At 44.1% G+C, this 23,267-nt stretch overlaps 1 protein-coding gene across 1 annotated transcript in view; it reads left to right on the top strand.

Moving 5' to 3' along the window:
- THSD4 (thrombospondin type 1 domain containing 4) overlaps positions 1 to 23,267 on the top strand; it is a 583,467-nt gene that overhangs the window by 332,166 nt on the left and 228,034 nt on the right. The window lies entirely within an intron of this gene.

The following is a 23,267-nucleotide window of genomic DNA, read 5'->3' as shown; positions in this document are numbered from 1 at the left end:
CGCTGTGCCCGTTCATGGCTGCCCTGTGGCTCAGCGCTCTGCCGCATCACCTTGCCTCAGCATCTGCAAGCCAGCCCTGCCACTCTTCTGTCCTTGTACATTTTTATTATCCCCTGAGGCAGACACCAGAATGCTAAGCTTCCTGTGTGGGGTGTTAAATTATATCCCAGGAACCAATTATTGTTTTTGCTGGTTTCTGGTTACAAAGTTGCATAGGTTGAAAATGATTGTCCCTTAGTTTTACCGTAAACTATGCTATTTTTAAGGGCACTATTTTGCAGAACACAATGTTTTCCAGGAGTCCATACTGAAAGGCCTGTATTCAGCTATGTGTTTTCCTTTCAATCACATACAGATCTCTTCCCTCTGAAATGTCCTAAGCTGGGGACACTGATCCTTCTATTGTCCCAAAGTTTGAAAGATAGGGGCTCAGGAGAAGAGGGGAGGGGTCACTCAGTTACCTCAGTGTAGTGCCACTGCAAACTTCATCTGCCTCTCTCAAGACCCCAAACTCCAAGAAGGCAAAGACCAAATCTTTGGTCCCCTGTGGGGGCGGAGCCCCAGAGAGTAGTTTCCAGGCTCTCGGCCTCACATAGACAGGTGCTGGCTCAGGTAGTAAATGGCCAACTGTGATTGCATGGCCATCAGCTGTGGCTAGTTGGCCGTCAGCTGTAACCAGTGAGCCATTGGCCACTAATATAACTGCTGTGGCTACGAGGGAGAGAGAGGAGAAGAGAAGGAAGAATGGGGGCTAGCAAGAAGATGGCGGCTGGGCTGGCAAGTGTGGATGGCGGTTTGCGGACAGTGTGGATCCAGCCTCCAGTGAGAGTATAGTGCCGCCAGAGAGAATAAAGTGGTATGACTCCCCTACCTATGGCTCCATGGGTGTTCCTTTTTGGCCTCACCATATCCTGCGTTCCTGTATGGGGAGCGGGAGCAGAGACCCCGCAGGCCTTCCTGCATGACATCCCCATATTCCTCATGCCTGGAGAAAAGCCTGGACTCAGTGTTGGAATGTTAACTCATGTGGTCTGTAACAGGTGTCAGAGGCCCTCCCGAAATACACTCCCCATGGAAGCAGGACCAGAATTATACTGCAAGACTTTTAGTGATCAAACCCATGACACTCCAAGGGTGCCTCTCACTCTGCTGAGTTAACTCCACTCTAACTCAGCGGAACTAATGGACCAAAACCCCAGTTAGACCTTCTGATAACTTTGTTGGGCTTTTCTCCTGAAATAGGGACTAGCAAAGTCATTGCTACCAAAAAGTAAATAGTAACATAAAAAATGGTGCAATAATGTCATTTGATAATAATAGTGGGGGAAGAAGAGAGCTAAGTGTATGAACTGAGAAAGATGTGTTGCATGAATTGTGAACATTGCTAAGGAAGAGGGAGGACCACTTAATTATCTAATGAAACGGGAACTGTCTAGACAAGTAATTCAGAGAGCTCAGGCTAAAGCCAACCCTCTAAGAGTTTGTGCCAGAGCCCAACCTCAGTCCTGCCCACTGAAACCGCAAGGCTTTTTCTGCTCTGGGTTTAGCCATATCTCGGTTGGCTGCCAACTATTAACAATGAGTGACTTACCATAAGAAGCTCAGGCCTAAGGGAGTTCATATTCTCCCTCCCCATGTCTACTGTAGTAAGGGGCGGGTGACAGCTTCCAGCAGTCATTCAATATGCAAAGAACTCCTTCCCCAAGTTCAGAGGCCCGTACTTACTTTGGCCAAACCTTCCAGCCCTGGCCTTGCCCTGCTGCCCCTTGTAAAGCCCTAGAGGAGAATACAGAAGACAGAGCACTAGAAATCAAAGGGTGTACATTCCAGTACCAGCCCTGCAAAGGACCTGCTGGTGATTCTGGGGAGATCGCTTAACCTCTTTGCTTCTCATTTCCTCACCTGTGAAGTGAAGGGGCCCAACTGAAACATTGCATTTTCTTTAGAGTAGAGAAGTGATATAAAACATTTTCAATATAGAATTTGTAAAACACAGTAAAAACATTATAGCATTTGTAAAACACAGAAAAATATCATGCGTGTGCAAAGTAATTTTAGATATTGTTGTATAATTTTGAATCAATTATTTAATTTTGGATCCTTCTTTTTTTCCTAACATTATATGAAGAACCTCTCCATTCATTAAAAAAATTCTGTGTAATTTGTAATAGCTTCCTAAAATTTCACAACCATTTGGTTTCCAAAATGCCTCCCAGCACAAACATTTTAGAATTCTTTGAGTGATGATACAAGAGGAAAAAAAAGATGGATTTTTTTTTTAAAGTATGTCTTTCTGAGAAAAAGAGAGGAGGCAGGAAACATCTTTGGGTACCATGTGGTTAGTCACTGAGGGGTGTAATTTAATCACATTATTCTTGGGAGACAGCCCTCCATGGTTCTCTCATGCTCTACGTGTCTTGCTGGGTATGTCAAGAATATAAGAACATAACTGCTTTTTAACTGAGCCATTCTTCAGGGTTATATTCTCAGCAAGCAGCCCTGAGAAATGAGATAAGCGCTACTTCAGAAGGAAGGGCAGGCTTGCTTCTTGCTATAAAAGCATCGCATGCCCCAAGCTCGATGTTCCTCAGCTTCAGTGCAAATCCACTGCTTGTGCAACATCTGTCTGGCCCCCTCTGTGTTGCCCATGGACTCAAGGACAAGGGGAAACAATGCAAATGCTGATGTCCGTGCTGCTTGCTGTGCTGTGAGTAATAGTCTTTTTTCTCTGACCCGGGAGTCTCATATCTTCTGCCAGCAATAGATTAACTCGTTAGCTTATAAGTGGGATAAAATCAGCCCCCAGACCAAACAATAATTACTTGTTAGTTAAACATTGACAGTTGAGCAGCAAGGATATACAGACTCCAGGAAGTAAAGTGTCTTGCTTAACTTTACACGGCTGATTACTGTCAGGGCTAAAAATCAGACCCAGGTGTGTGGGACTCCAAACCCCACATATTTTATTGGCTTCTTTCACCATATTGGACACCGTACTGTGTCCTCTAGTCAGTAGAAACCACTTGATATGAAATTAACAGAACTTCCAATGGATTCTTCATCAAGAAAAGTAGTTAATCCTGGTTAGATGCTGAGTCTGAAGATATTTTCCCTGGAAGCTTACCATTTGTTACCTATTTGAAGGATTCGTCTGCAAGCTACACAACTGGTTTATTTAGATTAAATGAAAACATTTAAATCCGGTTGTTGTGGTGTTTTATTGGCTTTAAAAAGGATGTTTTCTCCAACAGCTCCAGTGCATAAATATTATGAATATTCTTAAAAATAAAACGAACACAGTAGTAATCATTCTAGTACCCATATTGGCAGAAATTATAAACTTCCCATGCTGGAGAGAAGAGGAGGCAATGAATAACCCTAGGGATGTGTGTCACTTCTATACTGTAGGGACAAAAGACGTTTTTTAAGACATTTTTAAAGAGCAGATTTAGTTTCGTTGCAATAGTAAGAGGAAAACACAAAGATTTCTCACATAGCCCCTGCCCCCATGCGTGCATAGCTTTAATAACATGACCCACCAAAGTGGTACATCAGACACATCATTATCACCCAAAGTCCATCGTCTACATTAGGGTTCACTTTTTATTAAAAACAGGAATTGCCTATTGATAGAAAATTGTTGTGTTGGTAGAGCTTGCTAAAGGTACTCTCAGCACAGTGTCTGGTATCCAGTCAGCACTCAGTAATTGGTAGGTATGGTACTTGGTCAATGTTTTCTCAATGAATGACAGTTATTTGTTCATCTATTCATCTATTCCATAAGTATTTATTGAGTGGCTGCTAAAAGGACAGATGCTACTAGGCATTGGGGAGAGACATCCCTGCCCTCACGGAGCTTATGTTCCAGAGGGGAGACCGATAGTTAACAGATACACAGACACAGAATGTCAGTAAGGATGAAACTGCTGTGAGGAAAAGTTAAATAGAAAGAAGAGCCTAGAGAGATGGCTTGGGTGATGTTAGAGCATGTGGTCGGGGACACCTTTGCACGGGGATGAGAGCGGAGTAAGGTGTGGGAGCAAGTAGCGGGAACATGTGGATAACGATATCTGGGTTAAGAATAGACATGAAGGTGACATACAGCGGGGTGATGGTTCTTTGCAGCCCAGCCTCATCTTCTGTGTTGGACCTCCGTCTCTCTGTGGACCTTAACTCACCTGTAGCCTCGTGCATAAAGATAGCAAGCAGAGTCTTTTCACATTGTGAATGGACGGTTAGAGTTCTCATCATTACCTCAGGTGGCCATCAAAGAAGTAGACATTTTTTTTATTTTTGTTTGAACTGAGAAAACATTGCTTTCCCATGGGCCGGGTTCTGATACCACAAGATGAGTGTGATGTGTTTGGTGGTGTGGCCGAGACATGTTTTGTTATAAGGAACATGAAGAGGAGTGGAGTGCGGGTAAGGAGAAATAAAACATGGTGTCTGTTCCCCGCGGAGCCAAACAAATGGGTAAGGTGCCAAATTATGGGAAACGGGGAAAAAGGGGAAGGAGAGTGTGGGGACAGAGCCAGAAGTGCAGTTTCCAGGCTCTCGGCCTCACGTGGAAAGGTGCTGGCTCAGGTAGTAAATGGCCATCAACTGTGATTGGATGGCCATCAGCTGTGGCTAGTTGGCCGTCAGCTGTAACCAGTGAGCCATTGGCCACAATATAACTGCCATGGCTACGCTAGCAGGACAATGGGGGCTAGCAAGAAGATGGTGGCTGAGCTGGCAAGCGCGGATTGCAGTTAGGACAGTGGAGTGTGGGTTGGTTGGCAGAGAAGCAGACAGCAGGTTGCGGATCGTGTGTCACTTGCTTCCTGTGTCTCTGGCCCAGCCCCCAGCGAGAATATAGTGGTGTGACTCCCCTACCTATGGCTCCGTGGGTGTTCCTTTTTGGCCTCACCATGTCCTGTGTTCTTATGTGGGGAGCGGGACCAGAGACCCAGCATGACACAGGGATTGGAAACACCAGGGTCTCTCTCTCTCTCTCTCTCTCTCTCTCTCTCTCTCTCTCTCTCTCTCTCTCTCTCTCTCCCTCCATCAGAAGAAAAGATTCCCTCCTTTTCCATAGCTAATGCTGGGACTAAAGATGGGAGGATTAGCAGACTTTTTGAAAGCCGGGTCTTTACACTAAGTTAAGCAGCACAAATTTTGTCATTTTTCCTTCCTCTCAGAGGAGGAAAAATATTTACTTTCATGTCAAATATTTAATCATTTGTTGAGTTCAGTTTCACAAAAGAGTTAAAATGTGGGAAAACCAGATCCCCGCCCCCCTTTCATTTTGGCTTCTGCTTAATTTTGTAACATTAATTCTTTGATCCTTCCACCCATAAATCATTTAAGTGACTTTGATTAAATAACCACTTAACTTAGAAAATTCTTTGTATAATGATTGTATTTCTTGTCATACGCCCTACAATTATAATGAGGTTTCACAAAGCAGGTTCAGATGCCAGCGCACCTGGACTCCTCCTGGCGCGCCGTGATTTAAGGCGAGTTATTTCACCTCTCAGGGCTTAGCCTCCGCATTGATAAGAAAAGCTTGGTATTTAATATACATCCCCTGTGGAGACGGTGTCAGGAATTTTATTCAGTTAGTGTGTATAAAAGATCTTTATTGGAGACCCCAGGCAGGGCGATACCCATGAATATTTTAATATGCAATAGGAACTCTGCTGTGTGGACCATCTAACCAATGTTATGTAATGACCTGTTTTTGTCTCCACGTTCCCTGCTGAGACTTTCTCCTGGCTTCTCTGCAGACTGAGGTTTGCGGTTTTCCCAGGGGTGAAGTGATGAGGGGTGTGGCTGTGCAAACGGGACAAATGGCAGATGCTAAGCCCAGCATGTCCTTCCTTGGGTGTGGCCACCCCAGTTTATGTCTTTGTAGGACCAGCAGGGACTGCCAATGTCTGTAGTTTTGAGGGTTAATGCAAACCTGTGAAATGCGAGACCCCCCAGTTCTGCTCACAAGGTTTTGTCAAAACTTCTCACAAATGACTCTTCGTTTTGCTCTCCCTGCGGCTGTATGGGTTATACCGGTGGTGACTGCCACTGACATTTCTGTGTTGCCATCTTACAGTCTGAACCATTTCAGTCTGGAGATGTTTTCCTGTGGCCCCGACGTTCACAGTAACTATTAAAGATGACAGTGAAACGTATGTAATGGACATGATTCAAATATTTCCCACTGCTTCTGAAATGATTATTTCTCTACAAGAGCAAAAGACCGGTGAAATGTGGGCCTAAGGAATGGCAGCAACAAACACCGTGGGTTTTTAAGTTTAAGCTAATATTTAACGTAGGATAAGGACTACTGGTAAATATTGATTTATCTTCCCTCCTATTCCCCTAGGGGTTTAATCTCGCAGCTTAGAACATTAAACAATTGTTTTTTATTCCACCAGTATTATATAAACAATACTGGAATTCTTTTCTTTGTTTCTTTTCTTTTTTTAAAGAAATGAAAAAGCAGCCAGTATCCCAGCAGGATGGAGCAACTGCGTGTGTGTGTGTGTGTGTGTGTGTGTGTGTGTGTGTGTGGAGTGACACACCCATACAGCAGTAGGCCTAGCTTTCGTTCTGATCGGTGCCTTGACCTGCTTCTATGCCTGGTCTGGACACAGAGTTTTACCCTCAGCAATACTTGACAGAGTTCTTCTAACTCTGGGCTTTAAAGGGAGCTAGCAGCATCAGTGGGGAAATGATTTGGCCCTCCCAGGAGCCACGTGAGCTGTCTAGAGCAGCACTGTCTGATAAGAATGTTCTGAGATGATGAAAGGTCTGTATCTGTGCTGTGTGGTTACCACCAACCCCATGTGGCTACCGAGCACTTGAGATGTGGCTTGTGCAGCCAAGGAACTGAATTTTAAATTTGACTGCATTTTTAACAATTTAAACAGCCACATGTGGCTAGTGGCACAAATGGATAGTTTCCCGAGAGTTAACTTAATACATAGACCCCCACACATGTACAATGAAAGTAGAATTAAAAAGCAAGAGGGGTTCTGATGATACCTGGAACCCCTCCTGGGACAGTCTGACCGCCCTTTGTAATGGAACTTGGTCCCTGCTTCTCTTCTGTGTTCCATCTTGGCTTTTAAAAAACATATATGACAACTTTATTGAGATATAATTAAGATAGCATACAATCCACATCTTGAAAGTGTGCAAATCAATAATTTATACTATATTCACAAGGTTATATAACTATTAACACTGCCAAGTTTATAACATTTTCATTATCCCAAACAGAAAGCCTGTACCCACTAGTAATCACTCCTCATTTCTCCCCAAACCCTGGCAACCACTAATCTGCTTTCTGTCTCTATAGTTTTGTTACTCTGGACATTTCACATAAATGGACTCACACAATATGTGGTCTTTCGGACTGGCTTCTTTTACTGAGCATATTTTCAAGGCCCATCCATACATAGTTATTACCATATTATTGACTACATTCCCTGTGGCGTACTTTACATCCCTGTGACTATTTTGTATCTGCCAATTTGTACTTCTTAATCCCTTCACCTTTTTCATCCATCCCCTCAAACCCCGTCCCATGTGGCAACCATCAAAATGTTGTCTGTGTCTATGAGTTTCTTTCTGTTTTGTTTGTTTTGTTCTTTAGATTCTACATATAAGTGAATCATATGGCATCTCCCTTTCTATGACTTGCACCACTCAGTACAATACCCTCTAGGTCCATCCATGTTGTTGCAGATGGCAAGATTTCATTCTTTTTTATGGCTGAGTAATATTCCATTGTAAATATGTACCACCTTTTTTTTAACCATTCACCCATCGATGGACACTCAGGCTACCTCTATATGCTGGCCACTAAACAATGCTGCAATGAATACATAGATGCATGTGTCCCTTCGAAGTAGTGTTTTGGGTTTCTTTGGATAAACATCCAGAAATAGGATTACTGGGTCCTTCTTTGTCTCTTGTTATAGCCTTTGTTTTAAAGTCATTTTATCTGGTATAAGTATTGCTACCACAGTTTTGCGGGGGGGCGGGGGGGTTGGTTTTTTTCATTTCCATTTTCATGAAATATCTTTTTACCATCCCTTTTACTTTCAGTCTGTGTGTCTCTTTCTATCTGAAGTGAGTCTCTTATAGGCAGTATATGTAAAGGTCATGTTTTCTTATCCATTCATCCCTGCTATGTCTTTTGATTGGAACATTTAATCCATTTACATTGAAAGTTATTGTTATGTAGTTATTGCCATTTTATTTTATTTATTTATTTATTTATTTATTTATTTATTTATTTATTTATTTATTTATTTATTATTTTGTCTTAAAGAAGTCCCTTTAACATTCTTGTAATACTGGTTTGGTAGTGATGAACTCCTTTAGCTTTTTCTTGTCTGGGAATCTCTTTATCTGTCCTCCGATTCTAAATGACAGCTTTGCTAGGTGGCTTTGCTGGGTAATCTTTGTTGCAGGTCCTTGCTTTTCATTACTCTGAATATTTTGTGCCAATCCCCTCTGGCCTGCAAAGTTTCTGTTGAGAAATCAGCTGACAGTCTTATGGGAGCTCCCTTGTAGGTAACTAACTGCTTTTCTCTTGCTGCTCTTAAGATTCTTTCTTTGTCTTTAACCTTTGGCATTTTAATTATGATGTGTCTTGCTGTGGGCCTCATTTTATTTGGGACTCTCTGTGCACCCTGAGCTTGTACGAGTATGTCAATTTCTTTTACCAGGTTAGGGAAGTTTTCAGGTATTATTTTTTCAAATAGGTTCTTGATCCTTTGCTTCCTCTCTTCTTCTGGTACCCTTATGATGCAAATGTTGGTATGCTTGATGTTATCCCAGAGGCCTCTTAAACTATCTTCTTTTTAAAAAATTATTTTATCTTTTAGCTGTTCTGATTGGGTGTTTTCTGCTACCCTATCTACTGAATCATTAATTCAAAACTGCTTTATCTAATCTGCTGTTGATTCCCTCTAATGTATTCTTCATTTCACTTATTGTATTCTTCATTTATAACTGGTTCTTTTCTATGTTTTCTATCTCCATTTTTATATTTCCTATCTGTTTGTTGAAGTTCTGTCTGAGATCATTGAGCATCCTTATAACCAGTGTTTTGAACTCTGCATCTTATAGATTGCTTGTCTCCATTTTTCTTTCTTTTTTTTCAGTTCTTTTTCTGGAACTTTGTTCTGTTCTTTTATTTGGGACATGTTTCTGTATTTCCTCATTCTGGCTGCCTCCCTGTGTTTGTTTCTATGTAGGTAGGGCTGCTATGTCTCCTGGTCTTAGTAGAGTGGCCTTATGTAGTAGGTGTCCTGTGGGGCCCAGTGGCACAGTCTCCCTGGTTACCTGAGGTGGGTGCTGCATCTGTGTCCCTTGTATGGGTTGTGTGTGCCCTCCTGTTGTAGTTGGTTGCTGTTTGCACATTAGTGGGAGGGATTGACCCTCAGGCTGATTGGTTGTGAGGAATGTCCATGACTACAGTGGAGGAGGTATTGTGCAGGGGCTGACCTTATGGAGCAGGATAAACTTTAGCAGGGCTCTGATGCCTGCCCAGTCTGCCCTTTGGGTGTGTCATCCTCAGAGGCAACTCCATGGTGATTCGGTTAGGTCCCAAGCTGGCCACTGGGCCTGCTTGCCCCAGGGCTTCCTAGGAGAGGCCCCACCACGGGCCAAGTTCAACAACAGCCTGTGCCCTGCCTGAGGCCACCTGGCATGAGCCACAAAGCAATCCGCAGATGGCTACCACCCACTCTGGGTTTGGAGGTGCCTGGGAGAGGCTAAGCTAAAAACGAAGGCCTGCTTCCACTAATGCCAAGCTTGAGGCTGCTTAGCAGGAGGTATTGGGCATGCTGAAGCAAATGCTGCTTTTTTGGGTTTTGTGATCCTTTGAGAGGTTTTAGAAAAGTCCGCAGTATAAGCCAAGAAAGACCATTTGTATGGAAAAGCGACGGGAAATGGTTTGGGTGGACCTGCAAGTTGGGTGGGTCAGGGCCGTGGAATCACCTGGGTGAGGGGGATGTTTGCCGAGTCGGTGGAGACTCAGACGTGGCACCCACCTGCATCTGCACTGGGGATGGGGACGGCTCCACAAGGGAGCAGTAGCTTCTGCCAGCACTTCTGCCTGGGAGAAGGCTACCCTTCCAGCCTTCTCCCTGAAGCCAGGCAATTCAATTCCTCCCCATTTGTCCCTCTTGCCCTTGGAGCTGCTGCCCCAGCACTGGAGCTCAGAGAGAGTGAGTCTGTCAGTGAGTAAGTCTGTTGTGGACCCTTTAAGAGGAGTGCCTGGGACTCCATCTGCCCTCCATCTCACTCAGCCACAGTCTTCACTGGTTTTCACAGCCGGAACTTGTGGGAGACTTCACTTCCTAGCACAGGAACCCTGGGCTGAGGAGCCTAGTGTGGGGCTGGAACCTCTGGCTCCTCCATAGGGGTCTCCCAATTTTTAACTGCTACATGTGGGCGTGGGACCAGCCCATTCTGCACCTCCGACCCTCCTGTCAGTCTCAAGGTGGCTTCTTTATGTCCTTAGTTATAGGACTTCTGTTTAGCTAGACTTCAGGCAGTTCTCAATGACAGTTATTCTATAGTTTAGTTGTAATTTTGATGTGGTTGTGAGAGGAGGCAGGCACAGCATTTTTCTACTCCTCTATCTTGACCGAAAAATCCACTGAGGTCGCATTTCTGTCCCGGGCATGAGGCTGGTAATGACGCCTTTGATGGAAAGAACCAGTTCCATCGTGACCACCTGTGGGAGTAATTAGGAGGGCTTGACAGACATTGGGGCAGAGATAAGCATCACCATAGGACTCACAGGGCTGCCAGTAGAGAAGATTATTAAAAGGTTATTCTTTTGTTGGTATCTGCCTTAGGTAGTAAATAATAAACTTGTTTTATTTTTAAGACTTTTCAAAAACTCTATGAATTTATCAATACATTTGCATTGCAAAGAAATAGAAAATACCAACAAAAGAAGAAAATCTTTAAGCCTCCTAGGTCCTATTATCCAATGATAATCTCAGATATTTTTATTGGTTGCTAATAAATAAAAAGTGCTTTAACAAAAATGAGATCATACTATATTTTATAATGTGTTTTTAAAACAATATATCATGAAAGTATCTCTCTGTTAGATGACAGTCATAGATGTCCTTTCTATTGGGTACATAACATCTCATGGATGGGTATATTTATTTAACCAAACCTTGCTGTTACGTGTTTAGTTGTTTCCAGTTTTGCTAATACCTACTACCCTCCTACAAAAGAACATCTTTACATGCACATTTCCTCACTTTTTTAGTTATTTCCTCAGGGAAAGTTCGTACAAGTGGTAATTCTAGGTCAAAATTGAGGTTTGGACATCTTTAAGGCATTTAATTCAGATTGTCATTTTTTTCTTTTCAGAATGGTTTTACTGAGTTGCATTCTCACCAGCAGTAACTGAATGTGCTCTCTTGCGTCCCCCTCGTGCAGACTTTGGTCCCTGTGTTAGGACTACCTCTTTTCACAGGAACGTAGTCTGTCAGGTTTAGAAGCTGACCATTGACGTTGTCTGTCTTCATCTGCCAAGCAATGCTTGGATCCCCTTTTGGATTCTGCTAGTTTGAAATGAAAAATATTTCTTTTAAAGTATTGATTTGGGAACATGATTGATGTTTGAATGAAGTAGAAAAATTAGGGGCGCTGGAAAGGCAAGTGATCCTGGGACCCGAATACTTTGGTTTCAGGGTTGGCTGTGTCATTGGCTGTCGCTGTGTGTGACCCTGGGTAAGTTATCTGCTTGCCCTGCTTGGGCCTGAGATGAGGGGTTGAGGAGGACCCAACCACTACATTACCTTCAGTTTTGACAGTCTATCAATCTTTGGCTATTTAAAGCATTCCTCCCAAAGACTAGGCTTGTAAATGGAGAGTGTTCAGCCTTTGAAATGCAGTTTGTGTGGGAAAGGAAAAAGCCCAGCAGCTAGTTTGGTGCTGTGTCAGAATTCTATGTTCTTTGTGAAGTAATAAATTGTGTCTTGGCTCCTGGATTATTCCAGGTTGCCTTGGGTTTTGCGGAAGTGGCTTTTTCAGGAATTGTTCCCATTCCCGGAAAGAGGGTGTTAATTTGTGCCTTGGCTGCTCCTCAGGGCACACTCTGGCAAATTCCTGGCAGCTTTTTCAGAGGATCAGCAGATCAGTGACCTTGCAAGATGACAAACACCCTCCATTAAAAACCCAAATCAGACCTAGAGTATTCTGATAGACCACTTACCCTGGGCCTCTGAACGGTTTGGGGACCAAGTGGAAATACTCTAGTCAACATACCACAGGAAATGGGATATCCAAAAGCATAGAAATCGGTTAGTATTCCTTAATAAAGTATCTGTGATCCCCTGAAATGGGGTCCAGGTGGTATCCTGGAAGCGGCGATGCAGCTAAGGAAAGAGTAGACAGTGAAATTGAGGAGCATGTGTATTTGGTTGTCTACGGTTTGCAGCCTATGCTGACCTGCCTTACTTACTCCATTCAGTATCTCTGGAACATCATTGTCACCATTTGGCCCCAGTTCACCCAGCAAGCAAATCAGGAGCTGGAGTGTTGCTTGTGAGTGGCCCAGTAGCACCTGTAACAGCCACCAGAGCTTGGCTGGAATTCCCCTAAATTCTGCTTTCTTGGCAGATTTTTTGCAGTCTCACACCTCTTTCTTCTTCTACCTCACTCTTCTGTGACAACAATTAAAAAATGACTCTGAGCCTGTAGTAACAAATTACAGTTCTTTGCCCATCTTCAATATAATACACTTGGAAGATGCTGTCTAATCTAGTATTTTCCAGACTTTAGTCACCTGGTCATTTAGCCTTCACAATTTATGCCATGTTCATATACCATGTGTACTAGTATTTACTTAATGCCTGTCTGCAAATTAATACATCATTTTACTTTTTCTTTTTCTAAGCAGTGATGGAGGAATATTTTTCCTATGAATCCCCAAATTATGTAGATGATGTTGGATCTGCCGGCAGTTTCTGAGTGTGAGCTGGGATCATGTCTCGTGAGACCAAAGAATGGAAACACAGACCCAGGAGAGGCAAAGAGTTTTAAAAAGAGGAGAGTTTATTGAAAGCAAAGAGTCAGAGCTCCTGAGCAGGAGGGGGTCCCAAATGGGGGTGGCCCCATGACTGAGGCAAAAGCTCTTACTTTTATACCTTCCCTTGCCTGCTTGGGGGAGGGGAGCTGTGTGAAGAATGGAACTTGTTTGAAGAAGGGAACTGGCGCCTTCTAATGAAATTTGTCTACCAGGTTTGTTCTGCTTGCCCATCCTAAAGGAATTAGCAAAATAACCCACTGTTATCTATCAGATCTGCTCCATTTGTCAGGCCAAAAGGAATTTTATGATTAACCTCAAGGCCTTGTTACATTTTGTCCTGGAGCAAAGGAGTGATTTCAAAACCTGGAGTTTTAGGATATGGCTGTCTTTTGTTTATTCCACCAGGGACCTCCCTGTTTACCTAGGGACGTGCTGGCTAACCTGTATCAGCAGTACAATATCTATGAAATCATGTCGGTTGTACAGTTGTAGTTTTTTAATTAACCTTAAAATAATTACATAGCTATTAAAATGTTTAACTGTTCGTTTGTATACTATATAATATAGCTCACTTTTACCCCCTTTGGAATACAATATCATTATCTGAGAAATTAATTAAAATTAAAGAAAATTTAAAATCCAGTTCCTTGGTTGAATTAGCCCCATTTTAAATGCTCGGCAGCCCCTGGGGCGCGTGGCTGTCGTGCTGGGCGGTGCAGACAGAGCAGCCTGCGTCACAGCAAGCGACACTGAACAGTTCTGTCTGTTTGCCCAGGGAGCGCTGACTGCTTTCATTGGCACAAGATGAGCTCACACATGGTCAGATTGTCCAAAACACAGAACAGTGACTAATTTAGGAAGTGCTAGCAAAAACGTCAGATACTAGTTTATTCCGATGACCATTATCCAAGTACGCAGCAAGGTAAGTAACAGGGAACTTGAGTAACAGGGTCCCTTCCTCGTGCTCTAAGCCGACTCTTCCTGCCATCTGTCCGTCCCTCCATCCCCACCAGCCCTCCTCCCTTCACCTCCCTCCCAGCCATGTCTCCTTTCTGTGAGTGTCTGCTTTCTGCTTCCATCCTCCTTTTCTCTCTCGCTGTGTGTCCGAGCCTTGCCCTCATCCTCGCCCTTGGTCTTCTCTCTCCTTTCTCCCTATATTCCTTTCACATTCCCAACGAAAATCTCCCTAATTCAGAATCTGAGTGTATTTGAATTTCATGTTATAAATTCCTCTTCAACTACAGTAATGTTGGACCCAAGGACATTCTCGGTTGTAGCAGCAGTAAGGGGCCCTCCTAGCCGAATTCCACACAGACAGGGTCAGCTGCACACAGAACATCTCACCGTGGAGTCCCACTGGCCCCTCCAAGCCAGCCTGCCTGCCACGGAAACCTTTCCTCCTCCTGCGCCTGCCTGGTTCTCACTGACGTCACCGCACCAAACTGCGTGCTTTGCCCTAGTCCTCATCCAAAGCCACCTTTAAAAGAACAAGAGAATGTTCGATCATCTTTCTCTTCAGACCCATGGAAGAGGGGCCCACAGCTCCCTCTGTGACATCGGTTGCCTTGGTTGAGCTAAAAGCCGGCAATTGCCTAGAAGGCTTGGTGCAACTTCTTTTAAAATAAAAAACTGCGCTGCTAGAGCCTGGAAAACTTCTGGAGGGTTCCCAGAGGGAGGGAAGTGCTGCATAGACATGTGTATGCTTTGTCTGTTGGCCGTGAATTCCGAGGAGGAGAACAGATCAGACTCCTTTCTCCTTATTTTAACGATTCAGAGACCCCCAGCAGGAAAGTCAAGGAGAAGTTGGATCTGAGAGCGCTCAGAGGGCAGGGTGCCCTTGGGAACACACAGACATTGTTTGATTACACAAAACACACCCTTCCTTAGGAGGAAAAAGGAGAAAGTTTCCCTTATTCATTCCTTATGGGGAAATATGTTCTTTTTCTTCTTCTTTTTTTTTTTTTTTTACTCCCATCCTAAATGCATTCAATTAGGCTATGGAAAATTTAGGTCCTCTTGCTAATTTATACAAGAAGTTATGGTACCTTGGGATCCTTCATCTGTCAGCTCTCAAACCTTAAATATGGGATCGATTATTCTCAGGAAGGTGATGTGATGATCTGCTCTCTTTCTCAGACAAAGGGAGGCATTTGTCCAAGATGGGACATTCCTACCTGGGTGGGAGTGATAGAAACATCCTTCTGGCTAGCTTCTATACCAATCCACTCTCTGAAACAGAGAAGCAAATCCAAGTTTAACAAACCTTCATTTTACTGAAGTTTAAGGTCTGTGTTGTCCTCTGGATAAAAATAACTATAACATCTATTTGTTGAATGCTGGGAATGTGCCGAGCAGTGTGTTAGGTGCAATCTCATTAATCCTCGTCTGATGGTGTGGACTGCTCCCCCCCCCCGCCCCTGGACCCTCATATTTTAGTTTGAGGAATTTGAGACTGAGAGGGGTAAATAACTTGAAAAATGTCACACAACCAATTTGTGGCAAAGTTCACATTCAAACCCAGGTCTGTCTGTAGTTTTGTATTTATGTTTTCATGAAATGTTAATTGATGGATTCTGTGGGCCAGGCACTATTCGAGGCTCAGGAGGTTCTACAATAAATATTAAAGGCGAGATCCCTGATCTTCTGGAGCATATGTACTAGAGAAGAAAAACAGAAAAAAAGTAAGTTATAGAAAAATCTAGATCATTTCCGATGTCGATAATTCCATACGAATAACAGATGGAGTGAAGTGATGGTGCATGTGGGGCTGCTTGTGTTGGGAGCTTTTAGAAGCGTTTTTCTGAGAGGATGTCTTTTGAACTCAGACCTGAATGATACGGAGAATCCAGAATGCACATGTTTAGGGCAGCGTAAGCAAGGGGAAAGGCAAGATCATATTAAGATTTTACATAAGTTTTTAAAAGATCACTCTGGTTTCTGTGTGAAGAATAACGGATACAGGAGCAAGTCGGGAAGTGGGGGAAATGGTTAGAAGAACATGAATTTCAGAGGGCCTGGAGGCTTTTGAATAAAGAGGATAGTACTAGCTTTGGAAACAGCAAAAGGGTTGGAAACCCGATATTTACTCTACCTCCATCCAGACCCTGAGATACTTGAGATGTGAGGAGGGAACCTCAGGGGCCAGCCAGGTCCAGTTAGTGGGCTGAAGAGAAGGGAACATTCAGCAAAGAAGGTGAAGCTGTAGAGAATTTGTCTCAGCAGCAGTGGTGGCAAATCATAGTAACAACAGCTAGTTTTATTGAACATGTACTGTGTGTCTAGCAGTATTCTAAGTGCTTCTCTTGGAATACGTTCTTTAGTCCCCTCGATAATCCTAAACTGTAGATAATACTCTCAGGCCCATTTTACACAGGAAACTGAGACACAGAAGAGTTAAGAAACTTGCCGCTACTAAGTGATACGGCTGGATGACAGACTCTTAATTCTGGAAGTGAGAGTGGCATGCTTGGGGGGTTGTCAGAGAGGGTTGGAGAGTCACCTCCCTAAGGGAAGCGTAGGCTGGTCTGGAGATGAGACCCAGATGACAAAGGATCTGCAAGATGGTGACAAAGGTAAACAGGTTTGTTCCATGATGCCCTCGCGCTGGCTGACTCTAGAAGAAGGTTCCTGATCAGTGCAAACTGGAAACGCTGCACCCTTGAGGGCCTTGTCTTTCCTGCAGCTTCTGTGGGTGGGGAGGACCCACGGGGGTGCTGGGCCTCCTGCTGGCATCGCTTTCTTAGGCAGCCTGTGGGGGAAAAGCAGTGTCATCTAAACACACAGTGTCTGGATGTCTTTTTTCCCCACAGATCCGGGGTGGGGAGAATGCTCATATTTACACATTTCTGGAATGTTTTACCATGACTCTCATTTGGAGATAATAATCATTTACTATGATTCATTAAGCACTTATTACATATCACTTTCTATGCTGAGCACTGGACATATTATTCCTTCAATAAACACAACGATCTTATGATATAGCTATTGTTCTTGCGCCCCTTTTTCTGATGGGCTAACTGAGCTCTAGAGGGTTACATAACTTGCCCAACATTATAGTGGGGGTGGGCCTGAGATTTGAACCTTGATGATCTGGTACCAGAGGTAAATCCTCAACCACTTTGCATAAGTGAGGAATGAATATGCATATGTGGAGTTGGGCAGAGGTGGGGGTGGGTGCTTCCCCAGAAGTCTTTGCAAACCCAAAAGGAAGGAGCACATGTAGCAACACAGAATTGGAGGAGAGATCTTGAAGGTGAACAGCCAAGGTTTTCCATGATCAAACTGATTTTGAATGTCCATTAGACCAACTCTCAGATTCAGGGAGCAACTTAAAGGTGATTAACTTGGGGGGGGGGAAGGGTGGGAGGAGGAAATTGATGTGAATCAAGAGAAGGAAATTACTGCCTTACTCACTTGACTTCTCCTACTATGTAAGTCTAAAGTTGATACTACTCAAATAATACTTCCCCCCCTTTTAATTCCACTTCACAAACACCTAAAAAGCTGTGTCTGCTTCTCCACTCTCCTCTCCCCTCCCCCAAACAAGAAAAGTGGTGTGGTTATGGATGATTTCCGCTGAGATATTTTAGTTCTCCATGATTTTAAAAGAAAATATATACATAGGGTATCTTAAAAAGAAATCATTTAAATAAATGGAATAAGGTACTTTAGACCTCATAGTTAATTAAATCTATTGCATCATTTAAAAATATATATGTTCTTTGATATTCATCTGTTCCTATTCAGAAACATGGATGGATAATCTGATCTAAGTTTTCTCAGGCTCCGTGGTCTTGGCAAAGTCACTTTTTAATCATATGTCTGTGTTTCTCCAACTTGAAAGTACCTAGACTTCCAAGACGATTGAGATGCTATGGGAGCTGTGAATTTCTCTGTTAAATGGCCATGAGTAAGGAGACAGCTTCTTAGGTTGTTCTCAGTCCTCATTCGTGTTCTAAAAGAATTTCTTAACCTGGAAATCGTTTTCTTTCGATTCACCTGGTGGATCAGATTTTGCTGTCACTCAGCGTTCCTTCAAGCTCCCCTGGAGAAAAATGTCATGAATCATAGACATTGGTTCATTTGTTTGACCAACGCGTAGTGAGTGCCTACTGTGTTCCAAGCCCCAAACATCAAAAATGTATAAGGTGAGAGCTTGTTCTTCAGGGTTCATCGTTGGTAAGAGTTATTACAGAAATTGGTAAGGGACAGATACAGCCACCTGTGATGTGAGCCAGACGGCATCTCCCTGGGTAACAAATTCCTTGAGAATTAGGGGCCTAACATGTTCAAGACCACATAGCTTCCACGTCCTCGTCACTGGCCCGTGGTTACAGTGTGCACTCCTGCACCTGCCATGGCCCTGGGCTTTGTAGACCAAGGTCTCCCTGCTCCTGAAGATGGAGAGATGGAATCCAGAGACCAGCCAACTGGAATGTGGCAGAACCAGGCTCTGGGTCTCAAATTCCCACTTCAGAGCACTTTTTTCGACCTGAAATAAAATCTCTTGTGTTAGATGGACATTGTGTTTATGTCTTTAAACCTCCCCCAATTTCTTTTTATTGTTATGTATTTGTTATTGTTTGTTATTGAAAGCCAATATTTATTTAGATTAGCCAGCATGTACTGTAAGGCCTTGGTAGAAACAAACTCAAAACGGTCCTCTGGGCTGCCTCCCTCATCCAAGGCGTGCACCTGCCACCCGTAAAAAATAGTTCTCTTTGAAGGGATTGGGTTAGCAGTAGGGGTGAGGGAGGCCCAGGGCACACAGCAATAAAAGGAACTTGCAGTTTCAAGTGGAGGCTGAGTGTTGGGAAAAGCAGAAAATATGGTGCATTGATTGAAAGAGATGTATTCAGCTTTTCATGCTTCAATGCAACCCATTCTAGCAACAGTGGTTGTCACTTAGTATGTGTTCAATAAACATTGATTGACTGACTGACTGACTGAATGAATGAATGTGGGGAAGAGAAACATAAGCAAAGACAACATGCAAACCCAGGATCTTCATTGCCTTTCTGTGTGCCTTCTAGAATATGTGATTTAACACCTCTGTGTCTCTAAATAGAGCTGACTTGTTTCAGTAGATGTCTGTGTTCAAATGCCACTTAGTGAGGGAGCTGGCATTGTGGCGGTAAATCGGGGAGGTGAAAAGAAGGATCTAATAAGTTCTAACGTTGGAGACTTCGGAGCCAGCAGCTTAACTGGACTCCAGTCTGGCACCGGGAGCATGGGCAGCCGAGCCTTCCGAAAGCCACACGTGACCTGCAATATCATACATGGAGGTCCCACCACAATAAAGACCACACTTTGGCATCTGGCACGTGATGGGAACAGAGGAATCTACACTTGGGGGTATGTAAGCATTGGCTCATGTCGCTTCATTTTTGGAGATGAGTAAAAAGATGTCATGATCACTGTATTAGTCCCCTAAGGCTGCTGTAACAAACCACCACCAGCTCGATGGCTTAAAACAACATCATTTATACTTCACAGTTCTGGAGACCAGACTGCAGGGTACATCCCCTCCAGAGGCTCTGGGGGAGAACCTTTCCTTGCTTCCTCCAGCTGCGTGTGGCTGCGTCACTGCATTTCCTGCCTCCCTGGTCACATGGCTTCTCCTCTTTTCCCTGTGTCTCTCCTCTGTGTGTCTCTTATAAGGACACTTGTCGTTGTATTACTATTTAGGACCCTCCTGGATAATTCAGGATGATCTCATCTTGAGATCTTTAACTTAGTTATATCTACAAAGACACTTTGTCCAAATAAGGTCATGCAGGGGAGGAAAAATTTTCCTTCTAGCATTCTAAGGTTTTGGCTGGGGCCCGTGTAACAAAAGACAGATTAGCAAGACAAAATCATCTACATTTACTTAATATAATAAGTTGTAGGTGACACAGGAGCCTTTAAGGGAAGGAAGGCCTGAAGAAGCAGTTAAACTTGGATGTCTTTGTACCAGGTGTAAGGAAGACTGGAGAGTCATGGGGAAATGTGACAGCACAAGGAGTATGAGCTGAGAGTAGTAAAGTGGGAAGCTTAGCAAGGCCTGTGCCTGCAGATTCCTCTGGGTGTCCCTCTCTGTTGGAGATAAGGGCGGTCTTTTCCTCCAGGTACAGGGAGGGCACCCCTCCCCTGAGGATGCTATGACCTGCTTCGGGGGAATATCAGAGAGTCCTTCCTGTACCCACCATTTCTCAGATTCCTCTAGCTTAAAATGTTCAATATGCCAAGGTGCCCTATTTGGGGGGAGTGTGCCCTGAACTCTGTCATTTATGTTCCCAGGTTCTGGGGATTGCGACATGGAGATAGATACCTGTTAGGGTACTGTGATTCAATCCATTGCAATGACAATGACATGCATGTATTAGGAAGATAGTTTGACGGGAGTAGAGTGGCAAGGGTCAGGGGGAGACCCTGGTTTTAGTCCAGGATTGAGGAAATGAGCAGTGGGATCAGGCAGCGGCCCTGGGAATCAAGTGGAGGAGGTGGAATCAGGAGACATTTGGTGAAAGAGTTTTCTAGGACTTGATCCCCGTGTGAATAGAGAAAGAGAAATTTTCAGTTGGGCACTAAAGCATGTTTCCCAAAACCGTGTGCTGCAGAAATACTGGACTGTGGAATGTCCGTGGGGAATATGTAGGGGAAATGGTTCTACAAGCAGCACATTTGTGAAACACTGGACCACATGGGGTTGAGCGGGCCTCACTTCGTGGCCCTTCTCTAAGCCTTTGGCACGCTTGTGTGTATTGTGGCCCTCTGAAGGGCGGCACGTGGGGACCGCCTTCCCAGACTTGTGTGACTGTGGCCCTATTTCACCTGGATGATCCCAAAGTACAATGGCCCACACGCCTCTGGACAATATGCTCTCAGGCTCCCCGCCCTCTGAGATAGGGATGAGGGGGAAAAGAAAATGTGAGGGCCAGGAGGATGGGGTGAGGACAAACTGAGTCAGGTGGTCTGTTGATGTTTGTTTCCTGAGACCCCTGCCAGCCACAAGCATGGCCACAGGGACTGATGGCATTGGCAGAAGTCACTAGAAGGCTTGAATAGTCTGTGGGACCATCTTGTGGTTTGGGGTCTTCTTTCTCTGGTGACTTCTTATCCACAGCAGAAGCTTTTGCTTTAGAGGAGGTGTGACACGTACAAGGTCTGACAGTTAAGTTCGCGAACTCATCCTAGAAAAAATGCTACATACCTCACTGCTGAATATCACTACAGTCACCTTCGAAGTTCTCCCCTTGGGAAGCTATGCACTGATGACAGTGCCTAGTCTACCCTTTAAAGCAACTTTGGAACTCTTTTTCTGGAATGGCCATCAGAGCTGTCCTATTACCCTTGATGTCCTGAATGTCATCAAAATGTCTTCCTTTCAATGTTTCCTTTATCTTCGGGTGAAGAAAGAAGTCATTGGGGGCCAGATCAGGTGAGTAGGGAGAGTGTTCCAATACAGTTATTTGTTTACTGGCTAAAAACGCCCTCATAGACAGTGCCATGTGAGGTGGTGCATTATCGTGATGCAAGAGCCATGAATTGTTGGCGAAAAGTTCAGGTCATTCCCGTCTAACTTTTTCACGCAGCCTTTTCAGCACTTCCACATAGTAAACTTGGCTGTTTGTCCAGTTGGTACAAATTCATAATGAATAATCCCTCTGCTATCAAAACAGGTTAGCAACATCATTGCCACAAGTTGGCGAGCTGCATTGTCAGACCTTGTAAATGTCAGCTATTGTGCCAATTCTGATCCATTGGATGGCGACTCCCATGCTGCCTGGAGGGGGAGGTGGGAAGACCGCTGTAACTGATCAGCACAGTAAGGGAGGGAGGTGACCTATGAGCCCTTACTTCATGCGTTGAAGAACTGTCTTTCCCACCCCCGACTCCATGTGTGCCAAGGGGCCTTCCGGGAGCACAGCTGACCCCGCCCTGCCCCGTGCCACACTAATCCCAGACCCTCCAATCTTTAGCACTCCCTGTGTCACGTAGAGAGCAGTGGGTACCAATGACAGAAATAATAGACATCAATTTTGCAATGATTATAAAAAGAGTGAATGTTTACCGAGCTCTTAGTATGCATGGGACACCACAGTAAGTGTTTTACGTGTAATACCTCATTTGATTCTCCTGGGAGCCCTAAGGGCCAGGTGCCATCAGGCATCAGACTTTATAGATCAGGAACATGGGGCTCATGGGGATGAAGTTACTTGCCCAAGGACGTGTAGCTAGTGTGCGGCACAACCAGGATGTGACTTGCGCATTCTGATGTTAAAACTGCCATTCCTAACCACCAGATTACAAATTGAATTGTAGATGTTTTAGTTTCATATGTTGGTAAGACTTGCAAGTGGAAATATGCTAAAGGCAGTGGAATATACAGAACCGGACAAGGTCAGGCCTGGGCTCAGAGCCATCAGGGGAGATGGTGGTTGAAAAGGGCCCATGGATAAATTTACTCCAACTATGAGGTCAAGAGTGGGTTATACAGATTTACAATGCAGAAAGAACTTTATGCAAAGATTTTATGTATTCGTGGGACGTTTTGCCAACCAATGAGTTAGAAATAACTGACTACTGTTATCACAGTCCATGGACAGAATATTCCAGCTGTGCGGAAACAGGGCCCCGACGCAGAAGTCTCCCTCCTAAATCATGCTGAAAAGTCAGAATCGGTTGGGATTTTTGAGAAGCAGGGAACTCTCACTAGTCCAGAAAGTGCAGCAGAAAACCATGGTCCTCTGTGAGCGCTAGTGAGAGGATGTGATATACTGCAGCTCTGCCTTAGCACCGCTAATTAAAAACTCAGTGCCCTCTCCATTCCCTCAAGACCTGGAGCCCATTCACCAGGAGCTTCCTGCACATGGCACAATGCAGACACCCAGGAACTAGTAGTTGAATCGATTGAGCCAAGGAAATGAGAACCAACCCTAGCCAGCTACATTTGTTCCTGGATACAGTATCAGATTTTAAAGTGTTTTACTGTCCCATCACTATTTCATTGCAAATGTCTGAATTTCCCCCTATATCCTGGGGACAAAGCCACGATAAATTGCTACCTACTTACACTGAGTTTCATTTTGTTCTGATTCATTGCCTGCTTCAGGGGCCTTCTAAAATCACAGTTTATGGACTCTATATCCTGGTGGTTCCCAGAGAGAAATGAGCCTAGATTCCAGGGAATGCAAATGTCTTCAAACTTGCAGCCAGCTTCCAGGCT

This window comes from Rhinolophus sinicus, chromosome 3 (assembly GCF_057876585.1).
Source record: "Rhinolophus sinicus isolate RSI-liver-muscle chromosome 3, RSI-T2T, whole genome shotgun sequence".
Lineage (NCBI taxonomy): Eukaryota > Metazoa > Chordata > Mammalia > Chiroptera > Rhinolophidae > Rhinolophus > Rhinolophus sinicus.
Note: the sequence above shows the minus strand (reverse complement) of the source record. Positions and strands in the feature narration are given on the sequence as shown.